Here is a 12,062-nt window from a genome sequence, read left to right as displayed (position 1 = left end):
GGTTTTTTTTGTTGTTGTTGTTCTGTATTTTTTTTTTTTTACCACAATCTTTTGCCCAGCTGGTGTGGCTTAGTGATTGAGCATCAACCCATAAACCAGTAGTAGGTCACTGGTCAGGGCACATGCCAGGGTTTCGGGCTCGATCCCCACTAGAGGGTGTGCAGGAAGCAGCCAATTGATGTTTCTCATTGCTGTTTCTATCTTTATTCCTCTCCCTTCCTCTCTCTCTCTAAAATTGATAAAACATATTTAGAAAAAAACCAATGTCATGTTTTAAGCGTAAACATATAGCCTAAGTGTAAAGCATGACAGGCATTTTGCGAGGGTGAAGACAAAGTGGTACAAGCACACAGCTTTTATACAGACAGGCTTTACTTCAGAATAAAAAGTAGACCAGTGGTTTCCAACCTGCTTTGTATCAAACTTGCTTGAAAAACGTTTAAAAATGATTTAATGGGATCTACGTAATCAGTTTCTGGGAGTGTTACCTGTTAATCTGTATTTCAACATAAAGCAAAACAGAACTCCCCAGATGTCTCTGATATGTAGCCAGGTTTAGGATTCATTGACCCAGAGACTATATATAGATGAGGGGTCATCTGCATGCCTTTCAAACAATTCTCCAAAACTGCAGTTTCTCTCAACTAGGCTTTTATATATATTTTTCAATTGATTTCAGAGAGGAAGGGCGAGGGAGAGAGAGCGATAGAAACATCAATGATGAGAGAAAATCATTGATTGGCTGCCTCCTGCACGCCCCCTACTGGGGGATTGAGCCCACAACTTAGACATGTGTCCTTGACTGGAATCCAATTTGGGACCCTTCTTCAGTCCACATGCGGCAGCTCAATCCACTGAGCCAAAGTAGGCTTTTGATGGGCATTAGGAAGTGGACAATTCAAAGCTATTTCTTGGTAAGATCTGGAATGTAAGGCTTCATTCACGGCTGCTGGTTAAAGGCAGATCCATACACTTCACCATTGAATTAAGCAGAAGTAGTTTATTTCCTTCTGTTGGACATAGTGGTACTCATGCTTGGATGAGGGCAGGTGTGCGTGTGTGTGTGTGTGTGTGTGTGTGTGTGTAGGGGGTGGGGGGCGCACAGAAAATTCTTGTAGGCTATTCCAGACCCTTGTTAGACAATAGTTCTGTATTTCTCCAGAAAAAAATCTGGCCAAGATCCCCAAGTTCTATAGTACAGGACATAATGGGGATTATTTGTGCTTGGAAAATTTGCAAAAGTTTGAAGTCGCCAGTTGCCCACCATGGCCATTTTGAGTTTTCAGATGAACTTGACAGGATGAGCCAGTTGCCAACTGTGTCCCTATCTCCAAGCAATAAAATGAATAGAACTGCTGTACCAAGTTATTGGCTATCAACCAAATTTTAGAGGACACCTGCTTCAGATAACTAGGCTGATATTAGGGGAGTTGAATTTCTTCCCCCCAGCTGCTGGAGAGCAGGGCCCGTGTCCACAGAAGTCATTCCTAGTTCAGATCCAGCAGTACATGAGCAAACAGCGGGAGCCTGTACGGCGCGTGCACTCTTGCGGTTCTAGAGGTTTGTGGCTAAAATGCATTTGTGGGAATCTCCATTTGGTCTGTCCAGAGCCTTTACAGCCCCTCGGTGGAGACAAACACCCGCCCTCCCAGGCTCCCCTCAACCCTGATATCATGTTCCCGTCTTTTCAGGCTGGTTCTGAACCTACTGCAGTGCAAGGTCCAACCGGCCGGACGGCCAGGCCTCGGGCGCTGGGGGACAATATTGGCCGGGCCTTCACCTTCGTCCTGTGGTGTCACTGTTGGGAAGTTCTAATTTCATGTAACATGGATGTTTCCCTGCCCCAGAGACAGGATTCTCAGGTCCGTCCCTAAGGGGAGCGGCTTTCGGAGTCGCCGGAGGGCGCAGCCGGCACGTGGGCTCCTGGGAACGGCGGGAGAAGGAGCTTTGTCCTCGCGCGGCCCCCGTCCGCCCTCCTGCGGCTGTTCCGCGGCCCCAAAGTTGCTCCAGGTGCGGCATTCCGGGCTCGGCGGCCGCCAGCGCCCAGCGTGCGCGCCCGTCCGACTCCGACTCCCTCGCCGCCGGGTGAGTGGCCGCTGGCGGCGCCGCGCAGGGCGGGCTCCGCGGGAATGGGAGCGGGTCCCGGGGCTGCAGGCGGACGCGGCCGTTGCTATAGCAACGCGCGGGCAAACGGGCCGCCGGGCCTCCAGCTGCGGGGTGGGCTGGCCGCCCCGCCGCCGAGGGAGGCGGCCGAGGTCCCCTCCGAGCGTCAGCTGGGGCCGAGCCGTTGGGACCCCGTTTCCCCTGGGTCCGGTGTTTGGGGTGGTCCCTGGCTACCCTGGTTCATCTCCACCTCTCACCTTCACTCCATCTTGGGACCTGAACCTTTTTGAAAGTTGAAAGCGAACTTACGATGGGGTAAGTGCGATTTGGGAAAAGGAACCCATCTAAAAATTCCGAAATTGCCTTTTTTTTTCTTTCTTGTCTTTTTAAATCTCCTAGACCTGACATGTAGTAGGGCCCCATAAAATGGCAGCTCTTTCTTACAGCACTTCATACAGCCCTTTGCCCACAGTGGCTGCACAGAGCAGTCCATAGGGTGGCGTAAGGCCACCCTGTCGGGCTAGTGGACAGGTAACCTAAGCACTCTGCCTCAGTTTCCTCATCTGTAAATGCAGCTAATTTCTCACAAAATTGTGGGCTTGAAGGAGTCCGCAGGTGAAACTCCTTTGTGAACAGTAAATGTAAAAACAGTTGCGAGTTCCTTGTACGGGATTTGCATGCTACCGGTGGTTTGATACTCCTGGTCTCACCGCACCAGCTAAGGAGGACCTGCTTTTTTGGCCACCAAACAGCTCCAGTATCCCATCAGAAGGCCGGGTGGTCATGCACTGGAGGAGGGCTCTGAGAATGGAGAGAAACGAGTTTTGAACCTAAGCTTTCTCTCCTTGTTTTATACACTCTTCCAAGTCCACGCTTCAAATTACAACCGGTATGCAGATGTCCCATACATTTAAATTTCTGGCTCATGTAAATTTCTCCTGTTCCTGTCTCAATGAATCATTCCATCATCTGTCAAGATTGAAATAAGCCAGGCAGAGAAAGATATATATCACATGATCTCACTATTTGTGGAATATAATGAACAACATAAACTGATGAACAAAAATAGATCCAGAGACAGAGAAACATCAATCAGATCGTCAAACCTCAGGGAAGGTAGGGGACAGTGGGGGCAAGGGGGAGAGATCAACCAAATGACTTATATGCATGCATATAAGCCTAACCAATGGACACAGACAACAGGGGGGTGGGGGCATGAATGGGAGGTGGGGGGTAATGGGGGAATAAGGACACATATGTAATACCTTAATCAATAAAGAAATTAAAAAAAAAAAAAGATTGTAAGCCGGAAGTCTTGAACTCATCCTTGACTCCTGCCATTCCCGCTCCTTCCATATCCAAAGCATCATCAAGATCTATTCATTTTACTGGTATCTTCAAACCAATCTCAAATTCATTCACTTATTTCTGTCCCTACCACTATCACCTTAGACCAGTGATTTTCAACTGGTGTGCTGCAAGCATTTTTAAAACATGAAATACCTGACTATTTAGTCAGGGGCACTGACCTCTTTTTCCTTAGATTGTCATATAAAAAAAAAAAAAAAACAGCCAACACAGTAATAGCCATCCAGTGTGAATGACTCACATAACCTATTTTTTGTCAGATCTGCAAAAAAGATAATATTTTTTTTTGTGTTGCAGAATTTTAGTAACTGGTTTATGTGTGCCATGTGATGAAAAAGGTTGAAAATCACTGATCTAGGACAGTGAATGGTCCTTAGTGCCATGAAAGCGTCAGCACTTACTGCATCGTTTTTAGTGGCTTCATAATAATACACATTGTGGATGAACCATAATTTGCAATTTACTCATTGTTGGGTATTTATATTTCAAGTACAAAAATGTCGAGATGAATATCTTCATATTAAATCTTTTGACTGGATTTTTGACTACTGAAGATCATTTCCTAAAGATGAAATGACAAAGCTACAATGAGGCATCATCTCACACCTGCTGGAATGGCTACCACTAATAAATCAACAAACAACAAGTGCTGGTGAGGATGTGGAGAAAAGGGAACCCTAGTACACTGCTGGTGGGAATGTTTTCCACTATGGAAAACAGTATAGAGTATCCTCAAAAAATTAAATATGGAATGGCCGTTTGCCCCAACAATCCTACTTCTGGGAATATATTCTAAGAATCCCGAAACACCAATCAGAATATATGCATCCTTATGTTCATAGCAGCGTTATTTACAAAAGTTAAGATCTGGAAACAGCCAAAGTGCCCATCAGTAGATGAATGGATAAAAAAAGCTGTGGTACATTTACACAATGGAATACTATGTAGCTATAAAAAAGGAGGAGTTCTTACCCTTTGAGACAGCATGGATGGACCTGGAGACTATTATGATAAGTGAAATAAACCAGTCGGAGAAAGACAAACATCACATGATCCTATATGTGGAATCTAATGAACAAAATAAACTGATGAACAAGATAGAACCAGAGACATGGATGCATGGAACAGATTGACAGATCTCAGCGGGGAAAGGGGGTGGGGGGACAGGAAGAGATTAACCAAAGAACTTACATGCATATATGCATAGCCCATGGACACAGACAATAGTGAGGTAAAGGCCTGAGGTGGTGGTGGGGAGAAATGGGGGACATCTGAAATATTCTTAAAAAAGAAAAGTTATGGAATTCCTGGGGAAGAACCTAAATGGTGAGGTTTTAGGCAAAATTGTCTATAACACTTCATTTGATGTAATGAAAAAGAACCCCATCACCAGCTACACATATGATGTTAAAACAAAAAAAGTTTCCACATTTTTCCACAAAAGAGACAGTAGAAAGAGCACTGGCGTTGGAACCAGGTGACAGAAGACCTGGCTTGGCTGCTATGACAAGTTTTAACTTCAGTCTGCTCACGTGCAAAGTGAGGATATCTCAACCTATTTGACGGATTGTCATGAGGCTTCTATGAGCTTATAATTGTGAAACAATTAATTAAATATGATACTGTTATTTTAGTGACTGATTTAAAAATATGAAATCACAGGGTCGAAGGGCAGGCTCATTGTGAATGCTCTTAAAATACATTGCCATCTTCAGAAAGATTATACTAGCTTACCATCCCGCCATCACTTTTATGACACCTGTATGAGCATTATTATTTTTAAAAATATTTATTAATATCACAGATAAAAATAGTACCTCCTTATTTTAACTCACATGTTTCATTATTAATGTATTTCAGCATAAAATAAATCTTGTTAGCTGTTAGATATTTCTCTTCTGTGAATTACCTGCATAAACTCTATGATGGTTTTTATATTGGAGTCTCATTTTTTTCATATCTATTGCTTAATTGTTTGATTTCTGCCTCTCCCAGCCCAGGCAGGAGCCAGTGTACTGGGCTTTGGCTGGAATTCGTTGAATCAGGTATCCCTGGAACCCGGGGCGAGTTGTTACTTGCCTGCAGGCTACAGAGCCATGTAGAAAGTGTTTCTGTCTGTATCTTGGGAAAAATCTGAAATAAAGACTAGTATCTGAATCTTCAGTCTAACTGGACTTGGAAGAAAGAGGGTATCCAGGTAGGAGGCAAAGGACCAAGGCAGGGGAGGCAAGAGTGAATTCCTGAAACCTGGCAGAAAGAAGCTGTAACCTCTTTTTTTTGTAGGAACCTTGCACTTTTTCTGTATGAACAAGGAGGGGAACACTGGGGGCGCTGACTTGGCCAAACACTGATTTGTGTGAATTCTTGATAGAGTCAGGATATTAACCCTTGCTTATCATATGGGGGCATGTCCCCACAATTGCCTTTTCATTTAATTTATAATGCTTTTGATTTATAGAATTTAAAAAAATTTTATGTTGTCTACCTATTAACCTTTTTATTTTCGATTCATTGCTTTTATGCTCAGAAAGTCCTTTACATACTGAGACCAAATAACTATGTTTTCTTTAAAAGTGTTATTTTGTGGTGTCAGTAAATTAAGCAAGAGTTAATGAGAGTGAGAACTGAGTAGTGTGATTTCCAATAAAAAACCTGAAAGATGATGATACAAAGGGTGATACTTAAGTCATCTTCCTGTTTCCTTAAAGATGGAAGGAAAGAGCTTATGCTGCTGTCAGGGAGATGGAGGACGACTTCTCCTGCTGGTGTCTGTCACACGTTGTGGATGTGTAGACTCTTCTCCTTAGAGACTTTTAGAAGTGTCCTGAAAGAGGAGATGTGATCTCTGAAGATAATTCCTACATCTCTTATCCATCTCATGATCCCATATAGTATTTCAAGCACCCACAGTTTTAGATACCGAGAAATAATTTCCCTGATTTTATAAGAGGCTTAAGAAAAGGAAACTGTAATGTAAAATTAAGTGCTGACCTTCTCAGCTTTGGTAGATTAGCATGCTTTAAGAATGTCCCTTCCCGCTGAGCTGAGCTCCAAGGTGAATTATGTTTTGCTTGGATCTGCCTTAGGGTTCTAGAATGTGGAAAGTGGACAACTTATTGTTAAACTAACTGTATTAATATATCTTTCCTAAACTAACTGAAATAAATCATAGGGTGCATGAGAAACTAATCACCTCACAGATTCCTGCAGTTTTGTCAACCTGAAGTTGTTTCATTTCATAAAGGTGTGTAAGGTGAGTGGTACTAACTTTTATAATTAATCAGAATATCCTTTCTACTTATAATGGACTAATTATCTTAATAATTAGATTTGTCAGTTTGAATATCAGTGAGGATATGGTATTACATTAGGAATAAAGCAAAAAACAACTTTCTGTTTTAAAGATAAGTTGATTTAGAAATACTATTGCATTTGGCTTATTTTTTATCTAAATTATTTAGTAGATATTATTAACCATTATAAACATCATTCAACAAATATTTATTGGGAGCCTGTAATATTCCAGGCATTGTTTCAGAATGCTGCTATATTTTCACTTTTACATTGTATGTGTTCAAAGTTTGCTTGTGAGTCGGTATTCTTTTTTGTTGTTGTTAAAAGTGTATAAAAGTTAGCTGAGGATTTTTTTTCATTGATTTTTAGAGAGAGTGGAAGGGAGGGAGGAGAGGGAGAGAGAAAGAGAGAGGGCGAGGTGAGAGAGAGAGAGAGAAACATCAACGTGAGAAAGACGCGTTGATTGGTTCCCTCCAATATGCATCCCTACTGGGATGGGGGATGGAATCTGCAACCCAGGTATGTGCTCTTGACTGTGAATCTAACCAAGACCCTTTGGTCTGTGGGCAGGCACACTAACCACTGAGAACTCAGCCAGGGCTGATTCAATATTCTCAACATGAACTGTGTTTATTTGGAAAAACCGGTCATTGGACTCACACATATTTATTTAGGAACTCTAAGAAAAGCCTTATGAAAGATGTTCATCCAGCCTCTAAGGTTGAGGTGCTGGTAATTGGAAGTTCTACTCTGTGACTGTCATTGTCACAGTGAATGCTCATCTGCAGTGACAGAGTTTGTTGAGAGAGAATCCACTTACGATTTACCAAAAACAGGGCATCTGAGGCTCAGGTTCTTATACTTGAATTCTTTTAAGTCTATTTGCAGTTAGCAGATCTAACATAGAGGCTCTTATATCTGCTCCAGGGAGCTCAACTTGCAATCAGCTGAGATATTAGGAAGAAAGCAAATACTTATCCTTGGATGTTTTTCATGGAAATAAAATTAGCTTTTCCTTTCAATCTTTTTTATGTTGGTGTTCAGTTTATGGTAATAAAATTCAATTATTTTCCTATTTGTTATTATGAAAGGAAGCACCAATGTCTAGTAGTGATTTTCAAGTTACTGGTAACTGTTTTTCTGTCATATCTCTTTGATGGTACATACGTTATAATGTATACACTTAACTCCTTCTTATAGTCAGACCTCACTTTTAAAATTGTGATATAATTAACATATTATAAAATTCATCCTTTTAAAGTATGTAATTAAGCTTTTAGTATATCACAAGGTTTTGCAACAATCAACACTAATTCCAGAATGTTTCATCATCCCTGTTATGCAAAGAGCCAAGGTCCGAGAAGGTCTCAGCATATTGTTTGCTTATTCCAAAGAAATAATCTGGAGGACTGGCTGAAAAAGACATGAGTTTATTAGGACTTATGTGTGCACCTGGGTTGGATTGGTTGGTTGGAATGCAGGGGTTGGGGAGCCACCTGCCAGTGAAATCTTTGCAATATAGACTTTCTCGATTATATAGAGCACATAAGACAAAGCAAGCAGGACATGCAGAATTGAGAGAGAGCAAGAGAGAGAAGGAAACATCGACCTTACACACATGCCCTGACTGGGACCAAACCCACAACCCAGGTATGTGCCCTGACCGGGAATCGAACCAGCAACCTTTTGATGCACAGGATGATGCTTCAACCAACTGAGCCACACCGGCCAGGCATATGCATATACTAGGTTCTTGAAATACAAAGATACAGCTTTTGAGAGCTCATGGTCTCTTTGAGGGAAGCAAAGCCCCAAGTTTGTAATATTCTATGGAAGGTGCTATAAGAGACTCATAGATAGGTGCTGTGGGACTTGGAGAGCACTCCTGAGTCTGCTTGGGGAAGTCGGGGAAGGGTGAGCAAAAAGGGAAAGGATTCTGAGGCAGAATGAACAGCAGGCCCAAAGGCCTGGAGGTGCTCACTGGTTGAGCATTGACCCATGAACCAGGAGTTCATTGGTTTGATTCTTGGTCAGGGCGCGATTCCCAGTAGGGGGCATGCAGGAGACAGCTGATCTATGAAAACATTGATGTTTCTGTTTCTCTATCCCTCTCCCTTCCTCTCTCTCAAAATCAATAAAAACATTTTTTTTAAAAAGTTGGTATCTAGAACAATCAGAGAGAGTGACTTGACAGGATAGTAGCGCTTAGCTTACAAAGAGCCTGTTACGTTGGGCTAAGATTTGAGGTGATTTCCCCCGTATTTTTTAATTAAAAAATTTTTTAATGTTGACATTATCGCAGGAGCACCCCTCCCCCTGGGCCTCCACCCTCCTTGGCCTTTACCAAATTATTGTCTGTGTCCATGGGGTATGCATATATGTTTTTTGAGCTATTTTCTGCACATTCTTTATCTAGTCATCCCCCCATCTCCCTCCTCTTGGGTACCAGACAGTCTGTTCCATGTATTCATGCTTTTGGTTCCATTTTGTTCATCAGTTTATTTTGTTCATTAGATTTCACATATTAGTAAGATCATATGGTATTTGTCTTTCTTTGACTGGCTTATTTCACTTAGCATAATAGTCTCCAGGTCCATCTATGCTGTTGCAACAGAGAGCCCAGAAATCAACCCACCCCTTTATGGTCAAGTAATATTTGACAAAGGAGGCAAGAACATACAATGGAGTAAAGAGAGTCTCTTTAATAAATGGTGTTGGGAAAATTGGACAGGTACATGAAAAATAATGAAACTAGACCACCGATTTATATACACAAGGATGAATTCAAAATGGATAAAAGACTTAAATGTAGGTCGTGAAAGCATAAAAACACTAGAAGAAAAAATAAGCAGTAAAATCTCAGACATCTTTCACAGCAATATTTTTTGGAGATATGGAAAACTCAGGAAAAGATAAATAAATGAGACTACATCAAGCTAAAAAACTTTGCACAGCAAAAGAAACTATCAACAAAATGAAACGAGAACCTACCTATGGGAGAACATATTGAGATCAGTTTTGATGGAGAAGACAGAAGCATAATTTGTAGTTAAGAATTCACATCTATCTTGGCTTTATTCTCCTTATTCTAAGCCTAGCTTTAAAAAACTCATTTTTTTTTTTGTCTTTAGCATTTTCTCCAAGCATCTGCTACTTTGAGCTTTTGCCTTCCTGATTCTCTTCATATAGCATCCTGCCACTTTGATATCATCCTAGGTTACTTGTCTATCTACTTGAAGGTTATAGCTCATGGAGAGCTCCCTGTGTGGCTTTATACTTTCTCTTTATACTATCTCCTGTTTGTCCCAGGATTTAGTAGATATTAGAAAGACCAACCCATCATGCTGGCTGAGACCAAGTGGAGAGAGAGCTGTTGGGGAAGGGATATGGGGGTACTGCCCTCTAATGCGTCTGATGTTGGCCTAGTTATTGCCTCTCTTCGAATCTCCCATAGTCACTCACTGATGGACTCTGCTCCAGAGCTGTGTCTCTCAGGTCTCCCTTGTTTTGCCTTATTCAGAGTAACTGAGGGGTTGAGGAGTGTCCCAGCAGCTCAGGAGTCTAGGCTTGTTGGTGGCATCCAGTCACTTATTCCCTCAAGACATAGTCTAAGCTGTCCCTTTAGATATGAAAGAACATGTCTGAATTTCCTGAGGTCATTTATGTAGGACTTGGTTCTGAGATCCTTCCTTCATTTGCAATCATTTAAGACCTGGACTTGAAAAGAAGGTTGGTTAGGGGTACGAGGGGAGAAGAGGAGGCTATGATAGCTGTTTTCAAATGTTTGAAGGGTTGTTTAAGTATAGTAGATAAGGTGTCAGATTTTGGTCTGGAATTCTGGCCCTACCTCTTACTAGCTTTGGTGTTTGTTTTCTTTTTTTTTTTTCCATCTAAATTTCTTTAAGCCTAAAATAATTCCGTGATTTAATAAATGTAGCAGGCAGTGACTCTACCGATTAGATCTGATTTCTTGAGGCTGATTGAATTTTAGCATTTTGAGCTCAGCCACTAGTGAATTGAAATTGTAATAGCTGTATTTATTATACTCAGAATTGAATGAGTTATTAATAAGTCATTTCTTAGCCCTATATTATCTATTTTTCAGGCTAATTTTTTTCAATAGGATTTCCTTAATTGTATCAAATGTTTCATTTCTAGAATGCTTAACATGTCTGATTGGTATAATTTCCAGAGAAACTAAACTAAATACTAAACCTAGTATTTTGATTTCATTTGATTCTTTAGGTGAGATTAAAAGGAATTTTTCAATAAAAAGCTATGACTACTCTATATATACCTATGCTTATTGCAAATTTAGAAAGTTATATTTGCGTTACCAGTATCTCAGATAATTTAGGTTGTGTACTAGTATGTAGGGTGTTTAACTTTTTTAAAGAACAAATAGCCTGATGACACTGTCTGTTTTTCGCTACCCTCCCTACGTTGTTCTCATCACTGTCTCTGGATAGTATTGATTATTTTCTGTTCATTTAGCTATTTCCATAGTACGTGCCAAGCTTGCTCCCTAGGAAGCAGAAGGCTCTTTGCTTTGACTCTTTCCCAAATATCTTTCTTTCTAGCGAATAAATGTTGATAATTTGTGGAGTATGACTTTTAGCTCTAGATGCCATTTTTCAACAGAGAGATGGGCAAACTGAACTTCACCCAGAGGAGAGTGAAGGCCTGTGACGGTGAAGGGTCTTTCAACGATAAAAAGAACCACTGGGGGTACTGGAGATGTAGAAGAGGCGCAGCCTCTGGGGAGCATGGCTGAGGGACACGTGCTTATTGTCCTCATCTCTGGAAGACGGAGACCTGTTAAAGAGGGCCTAGGCATATCTGTAAGGACAGACTAGGCATGGCCGGTAGGTCGATTTATAGGAAAATAATTTTGGCTCAATACGAGGAGAAATAGCCCATCATTGGTATCCAATGGAATGAGCTTTCGGGGGAAAATAAATAGTGGGCTCCCTGTCAAGGGAAAACTTTTAGTAGTGTCCATGTCAGCATATGACAGATCGTCTATGAAAGAATGTCCTTTGGTGTTTTCCCCAGTTTCTGGATTCTGTGATTCCCTCGCACTCCTGATGCAGTATTATGATTGCTTCTCCATTCTGGGTTTTGACTTAGTGATTTATATGATTGATTTTATATTCCTGAACATACTGTAGAATAGAAGGTGGTGAGGTAGTGGATTAAAATTTCCTGACATTAATTTTTTTGGCAGGTAATTCACAAAGTGGGTATATACCCACATGCACATACGTACTTACACACATACATCTGTTTTGTATAAT

At 41.2% G+C, this 12,062-nt stretch overlaps 1 protein-coding gene across 2 annotated transcripts in view; it reads left to right on the top strand.

Moving 5' to 3' along the window:
- Positions 1-2,204: 2,204 nt before the first annotated feature.
- STK33 (serine/threonine kinase 33) overlaps positions 2,205-12,062 on the top strand; it is a 141,468-nt gene continuing 131,610 nt past the window's right edge. For both annotated transcript variants that reach the window (XM_028159898.2, XM_054724942.1), the window contains exon 1: positions 2,205-2,418. The gene's annotated coding sequence lies outside the window, so the exon portion shown is untranslated. The remainder of the gene's footprint in view (positions 2,419-12,062) is intronic.

The sequence above is a fragment of the Eptesicus fuscus genome, chromosome 13, assembly GCF_027574615.1.
Source record: "Eptesicus fuscus isolate TK198812 chromosome 13, DD_ASM_mEF_20220401, whole genome shotgun sequence".
Taxonomy (NCBI): Eukaryota; Metazoa; Chordata; class Mammalia; order Chiroptera; family Vespertilionidae; genus Eptesicus; species Eptesicus fuscus.
Note: the sequence above shows the minus strand (reverse complement) of the source record. Positions and strands in the feature narration are given on the sequence as shown.